Below are 27,586 nucleotides of genomic sequence, written 5' to 3'. Positions count from 1 at the left end.
ATTAAGCCAAAAATGCCACAAAGGACAGGCATCCTTGCCCAATACCCTTTGGTGTTAAAAGTGGAATTTCTGTTGATACTAGACATGTGCGTTTCGTTTCATAACAAATCAATTTTCGGACAAAACAATAGATTTTCTAAGATTCAGTTATATACGAATCTCCAAATGGACATAGTAAGGAATGTAAACGAAAACAAAAAAAAGTCATACCGAAATAAACAAATGCATTCCTTTCATGCAGATGACACCACATGTAGTAGTTTAGGCTCATGGGGAAATTAATTCAGTTTTCTAATTTGTTCTATAGTTCGGATTTCAGTAAAGTTGTGAATTAAATTTAATTTGTAATTGTCACAGTCAGTCAGTTCAGTTTTATAATCTAATGCAATTCTTCGGTTTGAAAAATTCAAGGTCATAGAATTTTGCATTATTTATTTTGTGTGTGTCCGAAAATATTGAATATTTTCAATATATGAATAACAAATCCACCCGCAATATTGAAACTGAAAACTAACATATAGCATTCTTTTGAAATAACTGCAACATTTTTAACCACCTCCTGCCCACCACATAGTAATATGATGGACGCAAGGTGGTTCTCTCATTCTGGGAGGATGTCATATGATGTCCTCCCATTCTAACCGCGCATGCGTGGCACCCGGACAGCGCAGCATGGCTATCGGCGGTGCGCTGTTGCCATTGGACACAACGGATCACCGATCCACAGAAAGAGCCGAAGATGTCGGCTCGGTCATGTGATCAGCTGTGTCCAATCACAGCTGATCACATGTAAACAGGGAAATGCCAGTTATCTGCATTTCTCTCCCCACGAGCTGTCACTCTCCAATCACAGCTGATCACATGTAAACAGGGAAATGCCGGTAATCGGCATTCCTCGGAGGGGACATATACACAGATCTTTAGAGCACTGATGATCAGTGTAGCCCCAGCAGTGCCACCTGTCAGTGTCCATCAGTGCCAGCTCTCAGTGCTCATCCATGCCACCTGCAGGTGCCCATCAATGCCACATTTCAGTGACCATCAGTGCCACATCAATGCCACATATCAGTGCCCATCTGAGCTGCCTTTCAGTGTAACCCATCAGTGCCAATCAGTGCCACCTATCAATGCCAGTCAGTGCCACCTATCAGTGCTGCCAATCAGTGCCACCTATCAGTGCCAGTCAGTGCCACCTATTAGTGTGCATCAGTGCTCCTTATCAGTGCTGCCTAACAGTGCCAGTCAGTGCCACCTAACAGTGCCAGTCAGTGCCGCCTATCAGTGCCAGTCAGTGCCACCTATTAGTGCCACCTATCAGTGCCGCCTATCAGTGCCATATATGAGTCCTGCTTTTCAGTGCCCATCAGTGGTGCCTGTCAATGCCCATCACTGCAGCCTCATTAGCGCACATCAGTGAAGGAGAAAAATCACTTATTTACAAAATTTTATACCAAAAACTAAGAAAAAATGTTTTTTTTTCCAAAATTTTCGGTGGTTTTTGGTTTGTTTAAGAAAAAATAAAAAACCCAGAGGCGATTAAATACCACCAAAATAAAGCTCTATCTGTCACAAAAAAATGCTAAAAATCTCATATGGGTACAGTGTTGCATGACCGCGCAATTGTAATTCAAAGTGCAACTGCTCTGAAAGCTGGAAATTGGCCTGGGCAGGAAGGGGGTATAAGTGCCCTGTAGGCTAGTGGTTAATCCAGCCAACGAATATATGAAATGATATTAAATGAATGCTGAAGATACAAAACTAAATTCTTCAATGAACCAATGCATCTGAAATTAAATTAAAATTTCCAGCGTGCACATGTCTAGTTGAAACATAGCACACTAAATATTTGCTCAACAGAGCGAGCAATGGATGACACCCCTTTAATTAACAATGATTTTTCATTATTTGCTCATCATGCTCATCTAATTGTAAGATCCATCGGGAAATAGAGTTTAAAATTATTTTAAATAGAGTTTAAAGTGATTTTGTCATATACAAAAAAGTTAGAAGTATGTAAACAATGTAGTTTGTGCAATTTGGAGAGCCTGAGAATCAATAACATTGTGTGTATGCAACAGTTGAGAGGCTGGTGTTGTGCTGATATGGGTAGCAAACTTTTTCATTACAATTCATGACATGACCCTCAAGAGAAGATCTGCCCTAAAGCCTCATTCCTAGAGTTTGGTTAAATACTCTCATGGACTGATGCCATTCTGATCCTAATGTACACAACCTTGTAGATCTTCAGTTGGAAGCAATATTGGTTGGGTATATGATAGATCATCTGGACTGGAGGAGGCATTTTGCTTACCTTCTAAATCCTTGGTATTAGTTATGCATCTGGTAAGTGCCCCTGTGCACCGTGGAGTAACTGCAACTGGCAGTCATGTTCTTTTGTACTGTATCCGAGCAAAAGCCATGAGGTCAAAAGAACTGCCTGCAGAGCTCAGATACAAGGTTATTAAAAGGCACAGATCTGGGGAAGGCTACAAGAAATTTCTCCCACCCTGAAGGTTCCGAAGAGCATAGAGGCCTCCATAATTCTCAAATGGAAGAAGTTTGGGACAACAAGGACTCTTCTAAGAGCTGGACGCCTGGCCAAACTGAGCAATCGGGGAATGGCCTTCATAAGAAAGGTGGCCAAAAACTCAATGGGAACTCTGGCTTAGCTCTAGAGATCCTGTTTAAAGATGGGACAATGTTTCAGAAAGAAAACCATCACTGCAGCTGTCCGCCAATCTGGGCTTTATGGCAGCCTATCCTCAGTGCAAAACACATTAAAGCTCGCTTGGAGTTTGCAAAAAAGCACCTGAAGGACTATCAGACTGTGAGGAACAAGATTTTCTGGTCTTATGAAACCAAGATTGAACTGTTTGGCCTCAATTGTAAACATTATGTCTGCAGGTAACCAAGCACCACTCATCACCTGCTCAGTACCATCCCAACAGTGGACCATAGCGGTATCAGCATCATGTCGTGGAGGTGTTTTTCAGCGGCAGAGACTGGAAGACAAAGTACAGAGATATCCTCAATGAAAACCTGTTCCACAGTGCTCAAGTCCTCAGACTGGGCCGAAGGTTCACTTTTCAACATGTCAAGGATCCTAAGCACACAGCCAAGACAACACATGGCTCAGCCAGAGCCCAGACGTGAACCCTATTGAACATCTCTGGAGAGACCTGAAAATGGCTGCCCACCAACGGTCCCCATCCAACCTGACTGAGCTTGATAGGATTTGCAAAAATGAATGGCAGAAATTCCCCCAATCCAGGTGTGCAAAGCTTGTCGCGTCATACCCAAAAATATTCCCCTTCGCTCCTCACCCAGCAACTACACATAAGGTAATGCAAGGAGATTAAGGGCAGAGGAGCTAGGCTAGCACAGAGAGTAGTTAGACACTCCCGGAAGAGGAAAGAGCTACGATGTGCAAGGGAAGGAAGGGGATGTGCTAGGGAACTGACTCTTCCGACATTCAACAGACACATTGCAAGTTAATAAAAATGGTTTATGAAAAGAATAAGTTCTGCAAATATGCATTTAAAATACTTGAATATTCTATGCTTTCACCAGCCATTTTTAAGTTGGTGACTTGATCTCTGTAAAGTAAACCTGTCATAAGACTCGTTGGCCTGTTTCTGAAATTTCTCTTTGCCTGTCCCTTTTGTTGTATACCCACTGAAAAAAAATATATTACATTATATCACTGCAGCTGTCATAAGTTCAGAAATACAATTCCATGTATCTTGATTTGAGATTTATAAATCCATTTCAATGATATTTGTCAATCTTCTTGTAGACAGGACTCTTTAAACACATGTGCTTTGTAACCTTACTTTCCAGTGTATATGCATGAGACTACAAAGAGAGGACAGTGCATGAACCATAAACACATTTGCCTGTATTTTCCTGGCCTTACATTTAGTACAGAAGGATAAATGAGTCATTTAGAAAGTGGGCTTTGTATTCTGAGTCAGCTTCAAATAAAAGTAACAGAGTATTAAAAGAGCACTATCTGAAAAATACTTTACTCTGTTAATGTAAAAAAGTACGGTATTTTGTATATAAATTCTTTTTTCCTTTTACACATGCTTGTTAATACTTTTCTCCATGTTTACATGCAGACCAAAAGTGACAGTGGCAGTTACAGTGGTCACCTTTATATGGAATATCTATCAGTTTTGTAAATTTTTCTTTATTAACCACCTGCCGACCGCAGATAGCCGAATGATGGCTACACTGTGGCCAGACAGTTATGGGAGGGCGTCATATGACGTCCTCCCAGAACGCGCTGTCCTGCGCACCCCCTGGGGCGCGCACCTGGCACCTACGGACACAGCTGATCACGTGATGTGGTAAAATTCCAAACACAGCAGCCTTTTACCTCGTGATCAGCCGTGTCCAATGACACGCTGATCACCGGGAAATGCAATTGCCGGTTCTCAGCTGCACTTTCCTCACGCTGACAGAGCGTGAGGAAAGTACTGCCGAGAACCGGCAGTTGTCAGAGCAGGGATCGGCACCAATCATCAGGGCACTGATGATCAGTGCCCTGATGATCGGTGCCCAGCAGTGCCAGCCAACAGTTCCGCCCACCTGTGCCCAGCAGTGCACCCACCTGTGCCCAGCAGTGCACCCACCTGTGCCTAGCATTGCGCCTATCTGTGCCCAGTAGTGCACCCCCCTGTGCCACCCAGCAGTGCCACACATCTGTGCTCAGAAGTGCCACCTACCTGTGACAAGCAGCGCCACCCACATGTGCCCACCAGTGCCACCCACCTGTGCCCACCAATGCCACCCACCAGTGCCCATCAGTGCAGCCCAGCAGTGCTGCCAGTCAGTGCCCAGTGGTTGTGCCAGTCAGTGCTCAGCAGTTGTTCCAGTCAATGCCTAGCAGTGCCGCCAGTCAGTGCCCAGCAGTGATGCCAATCAGTGCCACCTATCAGTGCTGTCTATCAGTGCCACCTATCAGTGCCATCTATCAGTGCCATCTCATTAGTGCTGCCTATCAGTGCCGTCTATCAGTGCCACCTCATTAGTGCTGCCTATCAGTGCTGCCTATCAGTTCCCATCAGTGCTGCCTATCAGTGCCGCCTATTAGTGCCCATCAGTGCTGCCTCATCAATGCACATCAGTGAAGGAGAAAAATTACCTGTTTGAAAAATTTTATAATAGAAACAAAGAAACTTTTTTTTTCTTCAAATTTTTTTGCACTTTTTTGTTTATAGCGCAAAAAGTAAAGTGCCCAGCAGCGATTAAATACCTCCAAAAGAAAGCTCTATTTGTGAGAAAAAAATGATAAAAATTTCATATGGGTACAATCTTGCATGACCGCACAATTGTCATTCACAGTGCGACAGCTCTGAAAGCTGGAAATTGGCCTGGTAAAGAAGGGGGTATAAGTGCCCAGTAGGCAAGTGGTTAATTATGGCTAGGACTAAAAATATAAATTAAAAAAATTGGCAGGTAAAAATTTAATATTGCATAATAGTATTTTGTTTTCTACTTTTTAGGCCAGCATGTGCAGCTTTAAGCTCCTTTTCACATTCTCCAGACTTTATCGCTGCTCCTTGATATAAAAAGTCTGCTGAGTTCAATAGCTCACGCTGAAATTCACACATACAAGTGAAAAGGCATCCCTAGGTTTGAAACCTAGCTCTCTCCTAGGTTTCAAAGAGACAAAGCCAGCCAAAAAGACTGTTCCTTTTTTCTGTACTGTCCCTTTAGATAACACAATGTGCTTTGGGAATCCTTTATCATGTATTAAATATTTATTTATATAACTAATATTATGCATACAGTAAGTACAGTGGTAAAACCGATATAAGCGTACAAACTTTGTAAAGGAAAATAAATAGATAAATAAATAAATAAATAACATTGACACAAAATTATTATGTTTTCCTTCACATTTTTGAAATCTTAAACAAACAAAACAAAAAAAAGAAATAAATATATATATAATTATTATTATACAGGATTTATATAGCGCCAACAGTTTGTGCAGCGCTTTACAATATAAGGGAGACCGTACAATTACAATACATTTCAGTACAGAAGGAATAGGAGGGCTCTGCTCGCGGAGCTTACAATCTAAAGGAAGGGGGAGGTGATACAAAAGGTGATAGCTGCGGGGGATGATCTGGTGGAGGTGATTCAAGTACAGTTCTTTGGTGAAGGTGGGGTAGGCTTCCCTGAAGAAGTGAGTTTTCAAAGATCGCCTAAAGGCAGACAGGGTGGGGGCTGACTGGACATGCTGTGGTAGGGAGTTCCAGAGGATGGGAGAGGCTCTGGAGAAGTCCTGGAGGCGAGCCTGGGAGGAAGTGATGAGGGAGCTAGAGAGGAAGATATCATGGGAGGAGCAGAGTGGGCGATTTGGGTGGTATCGATGGATGAGGTTGGCGATGTAGCTAGGGGCAGTGTTGTGTATGGCTTTGTAAGCTGTGGTTAGTATTTTGAATTTTATAGATTGAGTTAGTGGAAGCCAGTGAAGGGATTGGCAGAGAGGGGCAGCAGTCGCTGATTGGTTGGTAAGGTGTATGAGTCTAGCAGCAGCATTCATAATAGACTGAAGGCAGGATAGCCTGTGTAACGGTAGACCAGTGAGGGGGGAGTTGCAGTAATCGAGGCGGGATATAACCAAGGCGTGGATAAGTTGTTTTGTGGTGTCAATGGTCAGGAAGTATGTATTATAACTGTTACTGCAACACTCCTGGCAGTGTTCACACCTGTCCCATACCCTTGTCTGCTATGTTGAGATATGTTTAAGAAAGGCACTTGAAATGAGAAAGGATTTCATAATACTGAATAGTGTCATACAGTATGTATGCACCACACAGTCATCAGAATATAGTATTTTTCACTATAGTGGTCCTTTGAGCACCACACTCCCAATAATCTAGCTTCCATCTAGATGATAAACACAAAGTTAATTCTTTCCATTTGCAGTGCTTCCCCTGAAATTTGAAAAGGGATATTGTATATGAGAGTCATTATTTTCCTCCACAAGATTAGCTCCAGAAATATAGCTGCATAGTTTGCATAATGGTTATTTTTAGAGTAATATAGCAAGTCGATCAAAAGAAGAAAATCTAAATGACTGCCTTCTACCACTTGAAACAGATTAAAAGAGTTATTTATGTATGTCTAGCACAATGTAAATAGCCATACCACCCACTAAGCCATAACGTAAGAGAAGTCAAATGCCATTATGATACAATATAAGCTTTGTTGCTATAAGGTACCTGTGTGGCCAATGCCACAACCCTCAGTGCAAGTCTGAATAAATTGAAATTATTTTGTGTTATATGAAAGGAATCTATAGAATTTGAATATTTTGGGGGTTTTTTTTATGTAAGTGATCTGTATTCTTTTTTGCATAAATAATTATACCAATGTGTGAAATGTACTCTAAGTGTATACAGTATTAGAATGGCCATTTGGCTCATAACGCATACAGTCTCTACCAATCAGCTCCCAGGTTTGTTGTCAAAGCTTAATTGAGCAAGCTGAAGTTAGAAGCTGATTGGTCACCATGCACAGCTGCACCAGATGTTGTGCTCGCCAGCTTTAGTAAATCAATCTCTTTGTATTCAGCTATCTGATGGGCATTTAGCATGGTTGCTGCCTCTACTGTCTGGTCTACTGTCCAGAGTAATTGTTTTTTGAACCTTATTTTTTTTTTTACTACATTGTTCACCACAGTAAATACTCTTTCCTTCACCCTGCTCTGTGTGCATCTTTCCCTCCCACTGTGCACCCTTCTTTCTGTTTTACACCCCTCACTGTACATCCATGTGCCTGCTTTACTGCTCCACTCTGCACCACTGTGCTTCCTTTTCTGTCCCACTATGTACCCCTCTGTCTTCATGCACCCCATCCTAAAGCCCCCTCTCTGCTTTATATCAGCACTCTGCACCCCTGTCCTGCTGCACAACTGTCTCCTTTATTTCTTTACTGTGGATCCCTGTGTTGAGGTCTGCACCCCACTGTGTAACTATTTTGTCCCCACTACAACTCACTATGTCCTATGCATTTGATTTATTTGCTGTCAGTCTATGAATCTAAAAAAAATTGTGATTAGCTTCTCCCCAGCTGGAAAGCACCATATAAATTTCAATGTAGACAAACTTGAGGCTCTTCCACTTTGTGGTTCTGACTCAAGCCCTATTATAACCCTTCTTATATGTTAAAGCCAGACCATATTATCATTCACAGATACACCACAAATAGCATTTTCAGAAAAAAAGGTCAGCAACAGCAGCTTCTGTGTTTGTCACAGTACCGATTTCAAGGAAATGTTTAAGCCTTTTAGCATACACAACACTAATGTATCCTATTCATTTTTTCCCAAGACGAATGAATGAAAAAAAAGAAAAAATTATGCTTAGTATAAAAAAGGATACAAGTGCTGTTAAATTCTAGAAATGTAAGGGGTTTTCAGTACAGGGTGAATTGAGATTAGGCAGTCAATGTTGAGGCTGGCAATGCGGATTTGGGGTTGTAACATGAAAGATGATAGTTGGGTACTGCTGCTATACAGTAGGACTGTGAGTTCAGAGTCCTTAACATTGTGCTAAACATGTGAACTATAAGGAAACCCATCTTGAATTTTGTGTGGTTGTAAATTAAAATCACTAGAATGCAAAAAAATTGTTTCATATATTCAACATACAATACCTAATAATAAACATAATTTCTCTACAATTTACAAAAAAAAATGAAAGGAGAAATGGAAAGGAACAGTTGGACTAATAGAACTATAAGAGAGAAAGAGGGAAGCATGATTGTCATGGAGCTATGGAGAATGGAATTAGTTTAAGGTCTGGTGGGAACATAAAGCTACATGGGAAAGGAGGAGAGGAACAGAGATGTGTGGGTAACATGAGCAAGGGACAGGAAAAGGCTAAGACAAGGTTTCTCAATTAAGGTTCCATGGAACCCAAAGGTTCCTCCGGAGACTGCTAGAGGTTACTTGAGCAATGAGCAATTTCTGCCTCTCAAATAAGTTCCCACAGACACCATGGATCTTTTTAGCTATCTGTAAGAGGGTATTTCTTCCTAATTAAAGATTCAGAAATCAATCAGAGCAATCAGATAATAAAATCCTAACCTAAAAAAATTGCAAGCTGAACACTTAAGGTACAACACACAATACCCCACTCAAAATTGTAAAACTCATCAAGTGCAGCACAATAAAATACTTCAAAATATAATATAACAAAAAGTTCATAAATCACTGTAAATCATCAGAAACCAAAGAGACAGTCCAGTGATTTAAAATGATGATAATATTCAGACATCCAGGTTTAGAGGTCCTCCATCCCGCCACCAGAGGAAATTAAGGCCGCTCACCTTACCGATATGACCCCTAAGCAAACAGGAAGGTCATATCGTACCCTTGGGGAAAACTCATGGGGAACAAACCTAATGCAACATCTCCTTCTTCCTCACAAAGTAGAGATGTGTCTGTAAAGATATCCAGTCATAAAAGCAAAACAGACATAGTGCTCTCTGCTTGCAAAATTTATTGAAAATATAAAAGTGAAATTGCACTTACAAAAGTGGCACTGCATTGAGTGCATTGTTGGCACATCAACAGCATTTTTCTGCTCTTGCAGTCTTTAAACATGGGGAAATGTGAATGCATTTCAGAGAGATGCTACATGTGTTTTTGTGCTCAAGTCATACACTTTAAGCAGAGATAGTCTGGCACCCATGTGAAACCCTCTGGGGATCTTGTTTGATATGTTTTATTCAGTATCTGAAGCTACCAATCAAGGGTCATAGATACATTGACTGACAAAATAAGAAGGCCATGGAATGGATGAATGGGCAATAAAACAATGAGGTTATAATATACCTAATTAAAACTAAATGGTGGAAAAATATTGTTTGTGCTATAATCCTAAACTTTAAATAGGATTTCTTATTAAATAAAACACTAAAGAAGCCATTGATTGCAATAGCCATTCTCTGACACATACAGTAACTAGTATATTAAGCTGCTTCTGCCCAGCTTGCCTGTAAGTGAAGCCAATGACCCAGATTAGGATGTGGCTTGGTTGTCAGATAATGGCAGCTTCCATTAAGGGTCCTTCTAGAACTTACTATATGTTTTGCTTAATAATAGCTTCCCTTCAATTCCACTGGGGAAACAATTTCAAAGGATGTAACCTATGTGATATAAAACTCATGTGGCAAAGTTAAAGTATATTTAAACCCTCACCTTGTAAAACAATCCATTCAATTTAAAATAGAAATGAAAGGTAAAACATTTATGTTTACATGTAAAAAACATAAATGAACTCAGGGAGAAGAAACAGCAGCACACTCATCCTACCAGTAAATGACTGTGCGGGTGGGGGGGGTGTTGGTGGGAGGTTGACCGCAGAAGTCTTATCATTAGAGGAGAGTAGGCTAAGCCTGAACACCATGCTTTGCTCTCATGTCTAACGTGGTCAGTTTTTGATAGGAAAGCAGAGGGACTGGCAGGAGCGCCAGGGATTTCGAACAAAAGAAGCAATACAAAGAGAATAGGATACTTTTTCATAAAACTACATGGCATATTCTTTAAGTTGAAACACTGACCAAAAAAACAAACAATACAAAAAAAATAAAAAAAATAAAATATATATATATATATATAATATATTTGAATATATCTTAAAACAAATGTAAAATATATATTTATTTTTTGTTAGCAGCAGTGTTGTTGTTTATATAATATTATACTCTTCAGGTAAAAAAAAAGGCAGTATTTTACTTTCCCAACCCATTTATGTCAAATTCTGTTGATATGAATAAAGCTATTATACTGTATGCACTTTGTGTTCAGATCTTGACAGTCCGGTGTCATCTTTTCTTTTCAATAAAGATAAGTTGATTTTCCAGACCATAAATCTGTCAAGCATATCTACACAGACGCATTATTAATGAATTAGTCACTACTTTTTTAGAATAGGAACATTGCAGAAAATCTGTACCAAGGGCGGACTGACAACTCATGGGACCCCTGGGCAATAGGGGATCATGGGGCCCCTGTGTCCTTGCCCAAACTCAAAAAAAGCCTATGAAAAAGGTACCAGGGGCATCTCATGGAGCCCCCTACTGACCCCGGGCGCTCGTGCAGTGGCCGAGTTTCCAAATGGTCAATCCGCCCCATCACTCCTATATGAGCTTGTTGGACATTCCATTCCTAAGCATGGGCATTAAAGTTTCTTACTACCCCCCCCCCCCCATCCCCCACAAGGTTGAGGTTGGAAACATTCAATTACAATGTCTTTGTATGCTGCAGCATTACTGGTACACTTCATTGAAAACATCTGAACTCAGAAAATGGCATAAAGTGACATTACTGATAGCAATAAAGGTAACAATTCCATAGTGCACACTCAACTGGGGTTATCATAGTATGCAGATACTCTATATGGCTGAATGTTTGTGATCACCTTGCTATCACATTTACTACATGGCCAAAAGTCTATACCAACTGGATCTTTCACAGAATCAGTCAAAGGTCTGCTTCATTCCACCATCACTATCCAAATGCTAAGTATCACACTAATTCTGCGGCATGCAATGAATTTTAATCAGATCTGATGAACCTTATTACATGTGGCATCATCAGTGTGCAGCTCAGTATTTGGATAGTGACTGTGGAACGAAGCAGACCTTTGAATGTGCGGAGAATCAGGATAGGTATAGAGCAGTGCCGTTTTCTATGAATCTACAAACTCAAGCCACATACGTTTGGCCATGTAGAAAGTGTGATGGTCAGGTGTCCACAAACATTTAGCCATATAGAGTATCTGCATATTATGATACCCCAGCTGAGTCTGCACTACAGCTTTTTTTACCTTTATAACTATCAATAATACCACTTTATGTTGTTTCCTTCCTACATGGGATGCTTATATAAAATTACTAACAGCAGTCAGATAGACCCAAAACATGAGGAAATAATAGCAATTTTAATTTAAGGCACACCATGGCTTTGCTGAAATGCATATTGACACCAAAGCACACACTCCATAGCAAAAGACAACTAATCCATTGTCAGGGCAGGCGCCGAGGAATGGACAGGCAGGCCTAACAATGTAACGCACTGGCTGACGACAACCACCACCCACAGACCGAAGTCCCTCAGGGTGCGGAGTCTAAGTCCCAGGCTGCCCTTCATCAGGGCCCCTGATGGTGGGGATGGACTTGACGCAGCCAGGAACCAGGTCGCGGCCCCCGAGACACCCCAGCTGCGGTAATGGCCGCCGCCAATGGCGTGTAGCAGGTGGAAGAGACAAAAGAGTAGTCAGACAAGCCGGGTCAACAACAATAGGACAAAACAGTACAGGACAGCAGACGAGAATCACAGGTCACGAGCCGGGTTCAGCAACGGAGAGTCAGATCAAAGGAGAATACAAAGAATAGTCGAGTACAAGCCGAATCAGATACCAGGAGAGTCACGAGAGTCAGAACAGAGTAATAGCAACACAAAGACACAAGACACAAGTGCAAAGAGCATGTGCGGACCACAGGCTTATATGTCATCAGCCACACCCCTCTGGGGGATGGACCTCAGAGACCTGAAGGCATAAAAGGATTCCCACCATACACAGCAGAATCCAAGAGGGACGCCAGCACATGGAGTAACATAACCTCAGGGAAAAGGTAGGACCTTGACATCCATGTATCCCAGTGTTGAATACATCAACATATTTTGTAAAAGTATTTCTAATTGTAAGGACTGCAGGTGTTAGCACAAATGACAGAATCACTACCTTTGGTATTCATTCCATTTATAGAATGAAGCAGGAACTAGCTGACTTATTATTTACATTTCTGTTCTTATTCAGATAATTGGAGTGATTGTCTATATCAGTAAGACGGCTGTAGTTTTATTTCCTCAATTTTATGGTGTGGACTTTATTTCTCCCTTTTCCAACTTTACTTAAAATGTCTCCATATGTATGATTTCTTGTAGGTTAGTAGCATTAGCACTAGATTAGCAGCAAGTAAGGCCAAACAGGACCAAATGTTCCTTGATCTTGATCATCTTTTTTGGCCTTATTTGATACCTTTGGGTTATTTTATCAAAGTGCTAAAAAATGTTTATTTGGCAAAATAAATAAAGTTATGTGTATTTTGTATACCCAGTCAGGTAAATATAAAAGCTTCCCCTTATTCACCAATTTAAATGCACAATCTATATTTCTTTAATAAATGAACCCCAATGCCTAGCTCAGTGAACAATAAGGTTTTTCAGCTAAAAAAGCAAAGAGAAATTGTGCTAAAAGAGCTAAACAGCAGCTGGCATAACAATTAAATGAATTGTGTGACAAACGTAAATCAAAAATGCCGTGCAAATAACAAATAACATAATATAGAAAGATCAAAATGTGAGTGCCTACACACAAATAAAGAGGGTAATTGTCCCAAACATGTGAAAACAGTCCCAAATGATGAGTGAACCTGTGAAGAATCTTGATTTATATAAATCAGTTAATGCTCCAGACACCATAACACCTTAAGTGTAAGAAGACTCTTACCAGAGCTATGAACTCTTTACAGATAAAAAAAGTCACATGCGCTTGTGTATGTGTCTACTTCACATTGGGATACAAAAACCATCTCCAGGTCTTCACCAATGGTCTCATGAACTCCTTGTCCGCAAGTAAAAGATATTCCACCATAACATGAAAAGCCACATAGCTTAAAACCGCATGGAACTATTTATTAAAAAAGTATTAACAACTTAAAATGTTAAAACCAGAGAGCACTTATTAATATGAAAACTCCAGTCCCAGGAATCACACTGACCACTTCCTGTGGTGACGTCACATGTGATAGCACTACCCTACGTGTTTTGTCAGAACTGACATCATTGGGGGCACGTTTTTCAGCTGTCTAATGTTTACTGCTAATATGAATGGATCTATGTTCTCTGTAGTGCTCTATATGAACACTAAAAGTAATTGTGTCTATTTTTAATGTAAATAATCTTCAATTTTGAAGGGAATGTATTTTGAATATTTATTATATTCAGTACTAAAAAATAAATTTGTATTTCTTTTTATTTGGCTATTTGTGATATACTGCATGACCATGAGCTGCTCATACATGCCACTTGAAGCCAAAGTATGGCAATCTCCAAGTCAATCAAGTGCTTTTAAAAGGTATTTTCTGTGGTTGTTTTACTAAAAATAGGCAGTGCAATGACTCAGAACTACACCCCCTTCCTCTGTCTCCCCCCTTACAGAGCCAAAAACATCTTAAAGGAAACTCGTATTGTGAGAACTATGTAGGCTGCCATAGCTGACCCCCTTCCAAAAATAGAAAACCAGTCTAGCATTTTTGAATCTGGGTCTGGAAAAGATGATGCAATTTCATGCAGGGTCTGCTTTAAAGTGAATGTATATGGACAAATCACATACTTACTAAAAAAGTGACAATTTCAAGAACTTAATAAACACCCTAGATGCCAACATATCTTTGTAAATACAAGACTTTGATTCAGCACCCAATAGACATATCTTTCTGAAACAAAATTCTCCTTTTCATCGTGTTTTCATCAGGTTTTCATTTGCTTATTACCCAATATGTTGTAAATATAAAAATGGAAGCATATCAGCTAATTGCAACAAAATGTTTTAGCACCAAGTAAAGACTCCCTATAGCTGGAACAAATGTGCAGATTTCCTAAACAGTAGCCAATATATTTCATGGATTAACAAGCTAAGGATGGAAATACTGGGTAACGGGAATACGGCCAGCGAAAAGTAAACACATCACCAGCTCCATCAACCTGCCTTTACACTTCCTAGTAAGAGCAGCTGTGCCATTGAATTATGGCTTAAACTTCTCCAAGATCCTTGTCCACATTTCTGTCTGCTTTGCCACCTGCTACATGAATTGAAGAAATCCAGCAAGAGTTTATTTTATAGGTGCTAAGCCTGTGCACTCCAGAGACTGAAATCCAGCTTGCAATACTCAGCACTGCGACAGGACATTTTAAATGTTTTATATTACAGTTAATTCTAAGCCCTACATCATAGAAACCTCTGCAAAATATTTTTTTCGTCTAAAATAAGAAGTGTGTTAGAGAGCTTACAGAAGAGGAACTGGGTTAGGGTAGTAAGCAAATGACATGTACATCAAAACCATCATTCTGTCAATCTACCGACCTTAAGCTGGCCATATACTAGTAGAATTTAAATTTTTTTGTTTTAGGGACATTCTTTTTTTTTTTTTCTAATCATTAGTGGGGTCAATTCAATGTTCATTTTTGACCACAGCAATTAAACAATTTGAAGAATTGGGATGTTCCATTTTGCTTGAGGTGATTGTAGCCGTATTAGTGCATATGCGACAGAAACAATTGAGTACTGTCTGTGATACTTTTTTTATTTGCACTAACATACAATTTTGAGGACAAGCTTATCTCTAGCCTCTTATTTTTTTCATCCCTTCTAATACTCTGCTGAAACTTTGTGATTTGTATTTGTATAGTACTGCTTGGACCTTGAAGAAGGGGACATACCCTGAAAGCTTGTCCTCAAAATTGTATGTTAGTACAAATAAAACTAGAAAATCTACAATTTCTGGGGAAATTGTGTGAAGTATCCTTGCATCCACCAGTAGTCTAAAACTGGAGTGGGTGGAGTAACTGGGTGGAGTGGCTTGTCACTCTGCTGCCTGCTCACACACCTGGGTTCCTATGGCAACTCACTCTGCAGCAAGGGCAGAGAAGAGCGGTTAAAAAAAAACTGCTCCAACTTGCTCACTTCACTGGTGGTTGCCATTTTCAAACGGTTGTAGTTTAAAAATGATAAATCCTACACTAAAGAGCTTTATATTGTGAGAATCACAAGACCCAGACCTACATTTTGATGCATAGTATGTCTCTGAAATATTAAAAATGAAGGCACAGTCGCAGTTTAGATATTGCCCTTCAAATTTGAGGTGGCTAGAGTGGAGTTTCAATGAATGTCAATGAGTTGCAAACAAATGGTCATATTGTGAAAACTATCAGGACTATGGCTTAGTATTTTTAGTGGCAGCAGTGATAGCTGAACGTTTTGATATAAGATTTGTGTAGGTGGGCTTGAAAATGAGGGAGTGATGGCAGTTTAGAAATCATGTCCTGATTTTTCTGCTCACACTCTAGCTTTTGTCAGCTCCCACTCTAGTTTTGAACATTTGGCCATTCATTCCTATGGGACCAATTTCACCACAAAAACACCGATATTTTGTGAACCATTCGGCGAAACCTTCCACAAAGTAATAGCACACCAATCGGGAACAATCTGCACGTTTCGGTATATTACTGTCTATGTAGTGTAAAAACTGTGGGAGAAGTTAGGGTGGTAAATTTGGCTATAATAATAAGAATATATATGTGAGATAACAGGAAGTGGTCTTGCCATGCAAGAACACTTAAAAAGTATCACGGACAGTACTCAAGAATTGGGATGGAATTTTTTTCTCAAATGAATACATTTCTAACACTGTATGTGGTTTTCAATCAGGAAAGTTATTTGTTACAAAATCAGATGTTAAAAGCAAACAAAATTTTGAAGTACTTTAAAACAACATTCGCCAAGTCATCATATGTACTAATGACATTTCCATAGAAATTTTTGTATGAATGTTTGTATGAATGTTCATTTGAAAATCTACTAGTGTATGGCCAACTTTAAAGTGAACCTGTTAGCTCTTTCACAATTTTAACCATTCTGCCTAATGTCAAGCAACATGAAATACATGTGATTTTTTTGGGTCTTCTGGCTTCTTAAGTTTCACTTTGATAAATGTTTAAATGTTTGGCTTCCTTGACTTCAGGGCTAAGACCCTTCCACTGCAGCTAAGTTGCATCCGTATTTCCCTTCTGTCCAATAAGAGCATTCATATTTGTCTTTATTGGGAAGAAGAGAACCTCGTGGTTAGGGATTATTTCTACAGAGGGAACTTCACCTCCAGAGTAATAGAAGTCATCCCTTAAAAGCATCATACCGGCATATAGTAGAAGCATTTCTAACAAAGGCAAAACTAAAAATAGCTAACATGTTCACATTATTCTTTGTCCAAGTTAATTTTAGGATATGCTATTCTGCACCTTCATCTTTTTTTGAGTGGCAGACCTGGATTTGTGAAATGCAACATAGGTCATCCATCAAAAGTTATCATATTTCCCTTTGTTTATTGTGCATCATTTATGTTGACCTACTTGGGTTTATTCACTAAAGTAACAGCAAATGTTCACTTAGCAAAATGAATGCTCACCGTGCGTGGTAAAATAAGATGAAGTAAGACAAATTAACCAATCACGTGCTAACAAAAAAATTTTTACCTTGCAAATGACTGGGAAAAAAAAGAGGAAAGGGGCAGTCTGATACAAGCTATATTTCCTGCCACAAAATAAATCTCTATACAAGTGTCTTTAACCTCCCTAGCGGTATGATTATTTCAGATTTTTGGTGCTGAAAGCGGTACCATTATTTTGCATGGAAATATGTAGTTTTTTTATTGTAGGCTGTAATATTTAGGAATAACTCACTGAAATCTGTCCAAACAAGAGTCTATTAAACATTCCGGGTATGATAAAATTTGAAACACAAAATCACAAATTATAGTTTAATAAATAATCATAAAAAATAATAATATTACATTTAATTCAATAATATAATCAAACCAAAAACACTGAAATTTGAAATAGAGCGCCAAGTTGAGCAAAGTCGCAAAATTGTTTTCAGTCTGATGACGAATTTCTCCACGAATCATTATCACTCAATTCTGCAAGTGGTTCTAATTTACTATCGCTGTTCTCTAGCTGGTCTAAACCCATTTTTGATCTAAAGGGACACTTTTTGGACGCCATGGACTTTTCTAAGTTTCCAGGCAGAAAGAACATTCAAAATGCAGAGAGGGGACAGGACAGAGCACTAGGGACAAAATGTATGGGAAATGGGTTGAAACAGCAATGTTTTACTATGTAAAATCGTTTTGAAAAAAATGAAATTTTTTTAAAATTTTCAAATTTCTCGCCGCCGGCGGCGCCCGTACGTCCCGACGTCACAGGGACTGGAACACAGGAGCCGGATGCCGGCATCAGCCGGAGGAGATGGCCGGGGACGCTGCAGGGGACACATCGCGGGAGCGAAGGACAAGGTAAGTGCTGCAGGGACTCCCTATGCAGCGCCGCATGGTAAGCCCGAGTGTAGCTCGGGGTTACCGCTTTTGGTACAGACATTTTACCCCGAGCTACACTCGGGAATACCGTTAGGGAGGTTAAACCACATTTGTGTGCTCAATGACCTAACCATACTTAACCAAGGCTATACAACATGTAAAGATTTTGAAGGTTTTCAGTCATTTCCTTATAATTTAATTAAACATACAGGTGTACCTCGGTTTACAAATGCCTCGGTTAACGTAATTTTTGGTTTACTAATGAAAATATATTGAAAATAATGCCTTGGTTTACGAATTTTTTACAAATTTTGGTTTGCAATACGAAGTGTATGTCGGTGCCGATTTTTAAATGCAATTGCCGGCTTTTTTTTCCTTCACTATAGCTCACAGAATTAGCTGTCACTTTCCCCGGAGCTAAAGGATACTTTGTTTCTTTTATCTCGGGAAACAAACTAAAAAGAAACATTGTTACTGTTAACTCGGGGAAATAAACTAAAAGGAAACTTTCTTTCTTTTAGCTGGGGGGAAAGTGACTGCTGATTCTCTGAGCTATAGTGAAGAAAAAAAAAAGTCAGTAATTACATTTAAAAACCGACACTGACCTACAGTGACAACGACAATTTTTTTTAAACTTTTTTCTGACCTCCAGAACTGATTAATTGGATTTCAATGCATTCCTATGGGAAACCGTGTTTCGGTTTACGAATTTTCTGCAATACGAAACGTCCCGGAGAGGTACATCTGTATATCCAAAAAGCAAGGGGGTTACAGCACAGAGAGCATAGCTCTTTGCTCCACTCAATAATTATTAAGCAGCTTTAGGCATCTGATCTCTGAAATACCGATCTACACATTGCAGAAGAAATAAAGAGAGGATTATCTATGTCCCGGCCCGAAAATGGCTTCCATATATACAACACATGAGATACTAAAGAGGTGAAACCATGTGTTTAAGTGACTGTAAAGGATCCAATTTTATTATTTAAAATTAACAAACATGTTACACTTACCTGCTCTGTCTAATGGTTTAGCACAGAGCAGCCCCAGTCCTGCTCTTCTGCAGTCCCCCACTGGAACTCCTGGCTCAGCCACCCCCGCTGAATCACCACCACAGCAAGCTGCTTGCTATAGGGGCACTTGTGCAGGCTCTGTTTAGAGCCGACTCTGTATGTCCATAGACACAGAGCATGGCTTGGCCCCGCCCTCCACTTCCTCCTCACTAGCTGTGATTGACAGCAGTGGGAGCCAATGGCTCCAGCTGCTGTCTTTGAGCAAATGAGGAGGGAGAGAGCTGCTGTTCTCATGCACAGCACTAGATCAAGATAAGTATAAGGGGGGTGGGGTGGAATGGAAGCTACAAGCAGAAGGTTTTTTACCTTAATGCATAGAATGCATTAAGTAATAATACCTTCAGTCTTTAGAACCACTTTAACTCTTATATATTCATGGCAAACTCTTGCTTAACTGCTTGCCGTCCAGCCACTGTAGAAAAACGGCCACAAGGTGGCACCGCTGCGCAAAATCACATTTTAAAACATAATTTTGCAAAACAGGTAGGGGGCGCACGTGGGGCGCGTGCCCACCCTACCCGTCCCGTCGATCACGGCAGCGGGTGTCAATCACCGGGTCCCGGCCAGTCATTACCCACCAGGTCCCGGCAATTGCCGGCAAACAGTGACACAGAGCACAGCTACATTGTTTACAATGCAGCTCTGCTCCCTGTCAGTTCCGAGCACACTGATCCTGAGAGAGGAGTTTATCTCTGGGATCAGTGTGTTCCTGTGAAGCACACACCCCCGCCCTCTAGTAAAACACTCTCCTCACACAGTTAACCCTTTCATTGCCTAAAAAAATTAACCCCTTCCTCCCCAGTGCCATTAGTACAGTGTCAGTGGTTTTTTTTGCACTGATCACTGTATTGGTGTCACTGGGGATGTCAGTGACCCCAAGTCAGTTCCCCCCCAGTGTCAAATTTTTTTTTAGCAAAGACATGTCGCGGAATACATTTTGGACGAAATTTATGACGAAATTTGATTTTTAAATTTTTTTACTGGACATGTTTTATAGCAAAAAGTCCAAAATATTTTTTTTTTTTCTCAAAATTGTCAGCTTTTTTATAGCGCAAAAAATAAAAAACGCACAGGCAATCAAATACCACCGAAAGAAAGCTCAATTTGTGGGAAAAAAAGGACGTAAATTTAATTTGGGTGCAGTGTTGCATGACCGCGCATTTGTCAGTTAAAATAACGCATCGACGTAACACAAACCGCTTCTGTAACGGCTTCCTGACAGCCCGCCCTATAGCAGAAACACTGCTGCAGGGCGGCATGGGTGCGCAAAATCACATATATATATATATATATATACATGATTTGCGCTCCCGAGGTTTTCACTCCCCTCCTAGGTAGCGTCAGATTGCCCGTCAGTACATCAGTCATCACATTTAACCCCTTGATTGCCAGGAGCATGCTCATGCACAATGAACCTCCATTGCTAGTATAGTGTCTGAACAGATCAATATCTTTGATCAGATCAGCACTATACCAGCGTTAACATTAGTATAGCGTCCCCAAAAACGCAGCGTTAGCGGGATCAGCCCCGGTACCTGCCAGCACGTGCATTTAGCCCCTACGCTTACCCCCCCTTCCTCCCCAGCAAGTGCAGTGTCAGTAGGTCACTGTCACTTGATACATTGCACACAAAACCGCAGTGTTCGCAGAATCAGGCCTGATCTCTGTTAGCACTTGCCGGTAAATTTTGATGACTCTCATATGCAGCCCAGTGCCAGTACTAGTGCCGCTCTACCTTTTGGTGAACTGGCGAGTACCAGCGGTCTAGTACATCCTGGTCTTTCACATACCTCCTTGATTTTTGGAGCTGTTTTTCATGGAATATCTGTATGCGTTGATTGTCGATCAAAGCAATTTATATGCACAACAATTTATTGCCACCAACCAAAATTCAAACCTTGCCAGACCATTCGCATGGAAACTCATTACACTTTCCGAATTAAAATTTTTTGGGGCCTAACCCTCAACATGGACATTACTAAAAGAAATGAATTGCGGTTGTATTGGTCCGCAGACCCAATTCATCATATGCCGTGTTCTCTGCTGCCATGGCCAGGCATAGATATGAGAGTATAATGTGTTTTATGCATTTCAACGACAATACACTCTGTCATCCTCGGGGTGACCCTGAATTTGACCGGCTCCACAAAATTCTGCCCCTCACAAATCACCTTAACCAAAAATTTGCAGATGTCTATACTCCCTAGCAAAAAAAATCTGCGTTGATGAGTCCCTGATTAATTTTTCTGGTCGCCTTGCATTCAAACAATTTCTCCCCAGCAAGCGTGCCAGATATGGGGTCAAGATGTAGAAGACCTGTGAGAGGGCGACAGGCTATACTTATAAGTTTCAGATTTACGACTGAAAAGATAGTCACGTGGAGCCCCCGGATGCCCAGACTACATGGGGAGCAGTGGCAAGATAGTCTGGGACTTGGTGTCATCCTTTTTCCATATGGGGTACCACTTATACGTGTACAATTTTTATTCAAGCGTGCCACTATTTAGACATTTGTACAATCTTGGAACTGGCGCTTGTGCAAAGTGTGACCTAATGTGTGCCCACCTTTAGAAGTGGGTGGATGCAGAGCAGTATATTCTAATGGTGGGCATACCACACACTTTTTCTGGCAGAGATTTCTTCTCTTTTTTTCATTCAGTCCACAGGCTACATACAAGAAAAAAAGAACATAGCATATACACCCAACAAGGACCAGCGATGTACTGGTACATCACTGGACTTTGAATGGTTATACCAGGATGATGCCTACAGCTGCAGGCATCGTCCTGGTATTGTTTTTTTCAGCCAGCGATCGGCTTTCATGTAAAAGACTAGTGGTTAATTAGCTGCAGGACTGCTTTTACAAGCAGCGGGATATGATGCCCCCCCCCCCCCCGCTGCCTTCCAAGGCCTTCTCGGGCAGTCCCGTGCCATCGAGGGAACCTGAGAATGCAGCCAGTGTTTCTGCCAGCTGACCATAGAGCTGATTGGAGACCAGAGTGGTGCCAATCATCTCTATAGTCTAAGAATTTGGAAACTATGAGCATTTCATCACTTCAGTTTCTCAGGATATAAACCGCACCATTTGTAAATTGGGAAAGCATCTGATTACACCGATTTTGGTTTGATTAGATAATGTAAGGGCAGAGGAGATATCTAGAGTCTGATAGACCCCAGATTTCTCAAAAAAGAATATATGACAATGCCCATTGAAGTTATAGGGGATATTTGCATTCCCTGTGATAGCATTAAAAGTGCTAAAAATAAAATAAAAGTACAGTGTAAAAATAATAAAAAAAATCAAAATAACTTTAAAAAAAACAAAAAAAAACAAAACTCGCCCTTCCCATGCATGTAAACAGAGGTTGCACCATACATGGGAGGTATCGCCGTGAACGTCAGATCAAGGGCAGTAATTCTAACACCCCTATAAATCCAAAATGGTAGCTTTTAAAGGCTTTTAAAGTGTTGCCTATGGATATTAAAAATGTATGCAGTTTGTCGCCATTGCACGGGGCATGCACAATTTTAAAGCATGTCATGTTTGGTATCTATTTACTCGGCATCTTTAATATCTTACCAAATAATTGGCCAATATATTGTGTTTTTGTGCATTAAAAGTAAAAAAAAGTGTATTTTTTTTTTTAAATTGCGTTTGAAAAGTCGAGTACTATGTGCCATAAAAAATTGTAGTACCCACCATTTTATTCACTAGGTTGTCTGCTTTAAAAAAATATATAATGTTTGGTGGTTTAAATTTATTTCCTAGCAAAAATTACAGATTTTTTCCATGTGAACAAAAAGTGTCAGAAAAGGCTTGATCTTTAGTTGGTTAGAAGAGTGAGTGATGTGTGGCATAAACGTCTAATGCTGGGCATAAACCGCCCCCACCCCCAAAAACGACCCCTTTTTGGAAAGTAGACACCCCAAACTATTTGCTGAGAGGCATGTTGAATCAATAGAAGAATTTATTTTTTTACCACAAGTTTTAGGATTTTTTTTTTAAATTTTTTTTTTTTTTTATACAAAATTGTCACTTAAATGATTTACTGTTCACACATGCCATGGGTATATGTGGAATTACTCCCCAAAATACATTCTGCTACTTCTCCAGAGTATGGGGGTACCACATGTGAGAGATGTTTTGGCAGTCTAGCCAAGTACAGGACCCCAAAATCCAATAAGCACCTTCAGGCTTTTAAAGGACTTTATTTCCTCATTACACTTCCAGACTACCTATCACAGTTTCGGAGGCCCTGGAATGCCAGGATAGCACCTAACCCCCCCAAATGACCCCTTTTTGGAAAACAGACACCCCAAGGAATTTGATAAGAAGCATGGTAAGTATTTTGCAGATCTCAGTTGTTGCCACAAGTTTTTGGAAAATGAAGAAAAAAAACAAAAACATATTTTTTCTATTCCTTTTTATATTTCAAAACCTTGTCAGAAAAAATTAGATCTGCAAAATACTCACCATGCCTCATTTTAAATTCCTTGGGGTGTCTACTTTTCAGAAAGGGGTCATTTGGGGGGGGGGGGGGGTTGGTGCTATCCTGGCATGTCAGGGCCTTCGAAACTGTGATAGGTAGTGAGGAAGTGAAATGAGGAAGTTAGCACCTTTAGGCTTTCACAGTGGTCATTGGATTTCAGGCTCCTGTATGTGGCTACGCTCCCAAAAAGTCTCACACATGTGGTATCCCCATACTCGGTAGAAGTAGCAGAATGTATTTTGGGGTGTAATTCCACATATACCCATGGTTTGTGTGAGAAATAAATCATTTAAATGACAACTTTGTGTAAAAAAAAAAGAAAAGTTTTTGTCATTTTCCAGAAACTTGTAGAAAAAATAAATAAATCTTACATAGACTCAATATGCCTCTCAGCAGATAGCTTAGGGCAGTGATGGCGAACCTTTTTGAGCCCGAGTGCCCAAAACTGCAACACAAACCAACTTTTTTATTTCAAAGTGCCAACACTGCAATTAACCACTTGCCTACCTGGACGCACTGACAGACGGCACTGATCGGTGGCACTGCTGGGCATCATTGATGGGTCGCACTGATGGGCAGCACTGATGGGCAGCACTGATGGGCGACACTGCTGGGCACTGACAGGTGGCACTGCTGGGCAGCACTGACAGGTGGCACTGCTGGGCAGCGCTGACAGGCGACACTGCTGGGCCCTGATGGGTGACACTGCTGGGCACTGATGGATGACACTGCTGGGCACTGCTGGGCATCATTGATGGGTGGCACTGATGGGCAGCACTGATGGGCGACACTGCTGGGCACTGACAGGTGGCACTGCTGGGCAGCACTGACAGGCGACACTGCTGGGCACTGATGGGTGATACTGCTGGGCACTGATGGATGGCACTGCTGGGCATCATTGATGGGTGGCACTGATGGGCAGCACTGATGGGAGACACTGCTGGGCACTGACATGTGGCACTGCTGGGCAGCACTGACAGGTGGCACTGCTGGGCAGCACTGACAGGCGACACTGCTGGGCACTGATGGATGGCACTGCTGGGCATCATTGATGGATGGCACTGATGGGCAGTACTGATGGGCGACACTGCTGGGCACTGACAGGCGACACTGCTGGGCACTGACAGGCGACACTGCAAGCAGTTAATCTCACCTCTGGCAGCGTCGGTGTGGCTTCCAACCCAGCAGCTCATTCCCATCCACTCTGAACACGTTGCCCCTGGCCCCGGAGCAGTGTGGGAGCCTCTTCCTCTCTTCCGCGCCAATCCCCGGGTACATCACCCCTGGTGCCAGAGCCGCATTGGAGCCGTTTCCTCTCGTCCACGCCCACCCTGGCCCCAGAGACATGTGGGAAATGTAGTTTGATGGGGATCCAGTGTGGACGAGATCTGGATGGCCGGTCCATGCGCGCTCATCATGCTCTTCTTCCTGGCGTGCCCACTGAGATGGCTCTGCATGCCAGCTCTGGCACGCGTGCCATAGGTTCGCCATCACTGGCTTAGGGTGTCTACTTTCCAAAAAGGGGCCATTTGAGGGTGTTTGTACTATCCTGGTATTTTAGCACCTCAAGAAATGTGATGGGCAGTCAGAAAGTAAAAGGTGTGTAAATTCCATTATCTATACCATAGTTTGTAGATGCTATAACTTTCACACAAAGCAATAAATATAAACTTACTGGGATTTGTAAAAAAAAACATGTAGCAGAATACATTTTGGCATAAATGTATGACGAAATTTTAGTTTTTTTGGATATTTTTTATGACCGAAATTAGAAAATATTGTTTTTTTAAAAAAAAAAAATTTTTCTTCAAAATTTTTCTGTTTATAGCGCCAAAAATAAAAAGTGCACAGGTGATCAAATACCACCAAAAGAAAGCTCTATTTGTGTGAAAAAAGGACATAAATTTCATTTGGGTGCAGCATTGCATGACCGCGCAATTATCAGTTGAATTAGTGCAGCGCCGAGTAGCAAAAAGAGGCCTGGTCATTAAGGGGGTAAATCCTCTGGAGAGCAAGTGGTTATAGGATAAGTTCACCTTTTCAGGCAGAATTTCACTTTTCATGGTAAATAGAAGCGTTTTCCAATGCCATTTCTGGACCAGCCTTCCCAATGTGCTTTTCTCTCACTTACCTCATCCACAGGACATTTAATTTTTTATCAGTTTCTGTGAGATTTTGAATGGTATTTCAGATTGCATAATTTCCTGTAGATGGTCTCTTAGAATTCACTTCCTGTAGGCCACCTCCCAGAAGCCTTCACTTCCTTGTTGCATCACAGAAGAGTGTGTGATAGGGTGTGTTCACCAGTCTTTACCACACCTCCCTCATTACAATACCACCTTCCTCCCATCAGCCATGTCGTACAAGGCCCTGTCTGATGTGATACAAATGGAATAGATTGTTCAGGTGTGTCCTCCTATTCCATAGTTCTGGTAACTCTAAAGGAAATTGTGCAGAGATTGTACAATCAGATTGTATGGCCATCTTTATACAAGTACATAAGAGGGAGTGGATGGAGACACTCAGTTGTCAGGCCCCATTCACATCTCCATGTAGTGAAGACTCACTTTCCCGCATGCATTTGTTTTGGGTGTTTTGGAGTGTTTTCACTCGTCACGCATAGGGATGCCCATTCACTTGAATGGTCTGCCATACACGCAAAAATTGCCCCAAAAAAGCTCCAGAACTTTTGTTGGAGTGGAGCACGGTGCGCTACTGAAGTATTTGGTGCGTTTGCCACACTTGGGGTGCCTTTAACCACCTTCCGCCCGCCCTATAGTACAATGACGGGCACAAGGTGGTTCTCTCATTCTGATAGGAGGTCATATGATGTCCTACCATTCTCACTGCGCATGCGCGGCTCAGGGAGTGCACAGCGCTGTGTCCCTCGGACACAGCGGATCACGGAAAGAGCCGAAGATGTCAGCTCCGTCATGTGATCAGCTGTGTCCAATCACAGCTGATCACATGTAAACATGGAAATGCCAGTTATTGGCATTTCTCTCCTCTCGAGCTGTCACGCTGACAGCTCGAGAGGAGAGGAGAGACGGTAATCAGCTTTCAGCGGAGGGGACATGTACACTGATCATCAGTGTGGCCCCAGAAGTGCCACCTGCCAGTGCTCATCAGTGCCACGTGCCAGTTCCCATCAGTGCCACATCAATGCCACATATCAGTGCCCATCTGAGCTGCCTTTAAGTGTCACCCATCAGTGCCAGTCAGTGCCACCTATCAATGCCAATCAGTGCCACCTATCAGTGCCAGTCAGTGTCGCCTATCAGTGCGCATCAGTGCCGCCTAACAGTGCCAGTCAGTGCCGCCTATCAGTGCCAGTCAGTGCCGCCTATCAGTGCCAAATATCAGTGCCATATATCAGTGTCATGTATCAGTGCTGCCTTTCAGTGCCCATCAGTGATGTCTGTCAATGCCCATCAGTGCAACCTACCAGTGCCTCCTCATCAGTGCCCATCAGTGCCACTTATCAGTGTCCATCAGTGCAACCTATCAGTGGCCATCACTGCAGCCTCATTAGCACACATCAGTGAAGGAGAAAAATCACTTATTTACAAAATTGTATAACAAAAACTAAGAAAAAACGTTTTTTTTTTCAAAATTTTCAGTGGTTTTTGGTTTGTTTTAGAAAAAATAAAAATCCCAGAGGTGATTAAATACCAACAAAAGAAAGCTCTATCTGTCTAAAAAAAATGATAAAAAATTCATATGGGTACAATGTTGCATGACCACGCAAATGTCATTCAAAGTGTGACAGCGCTGAAAGCTGGAAATTGGCCTGGGCAGGAAGGGGGTATAAGTGCCCTGTAGGCTAGTGGTTAACATGTAATG

Source organism: Staurois parvus, unplaced genomic scaffold (assembly GCF_062004578.1).
Source record: "Staurois parvus isolate SC_StPar_1 unplaced genomic scaffold, SC_StPar_1.0 ptg000136l, whole genome shotgun sequence".
NCBI classification, from domain to species: Eukaryota; Metazoa; Chordata; class Amphibia; order Anura; family Ranidae; genus Staurois; species Staurois parvus.
The sequence above is the reverse complement of the archived record's forward strand: the minus strand, read 5'-3'. Positions refer to the sequence as shown.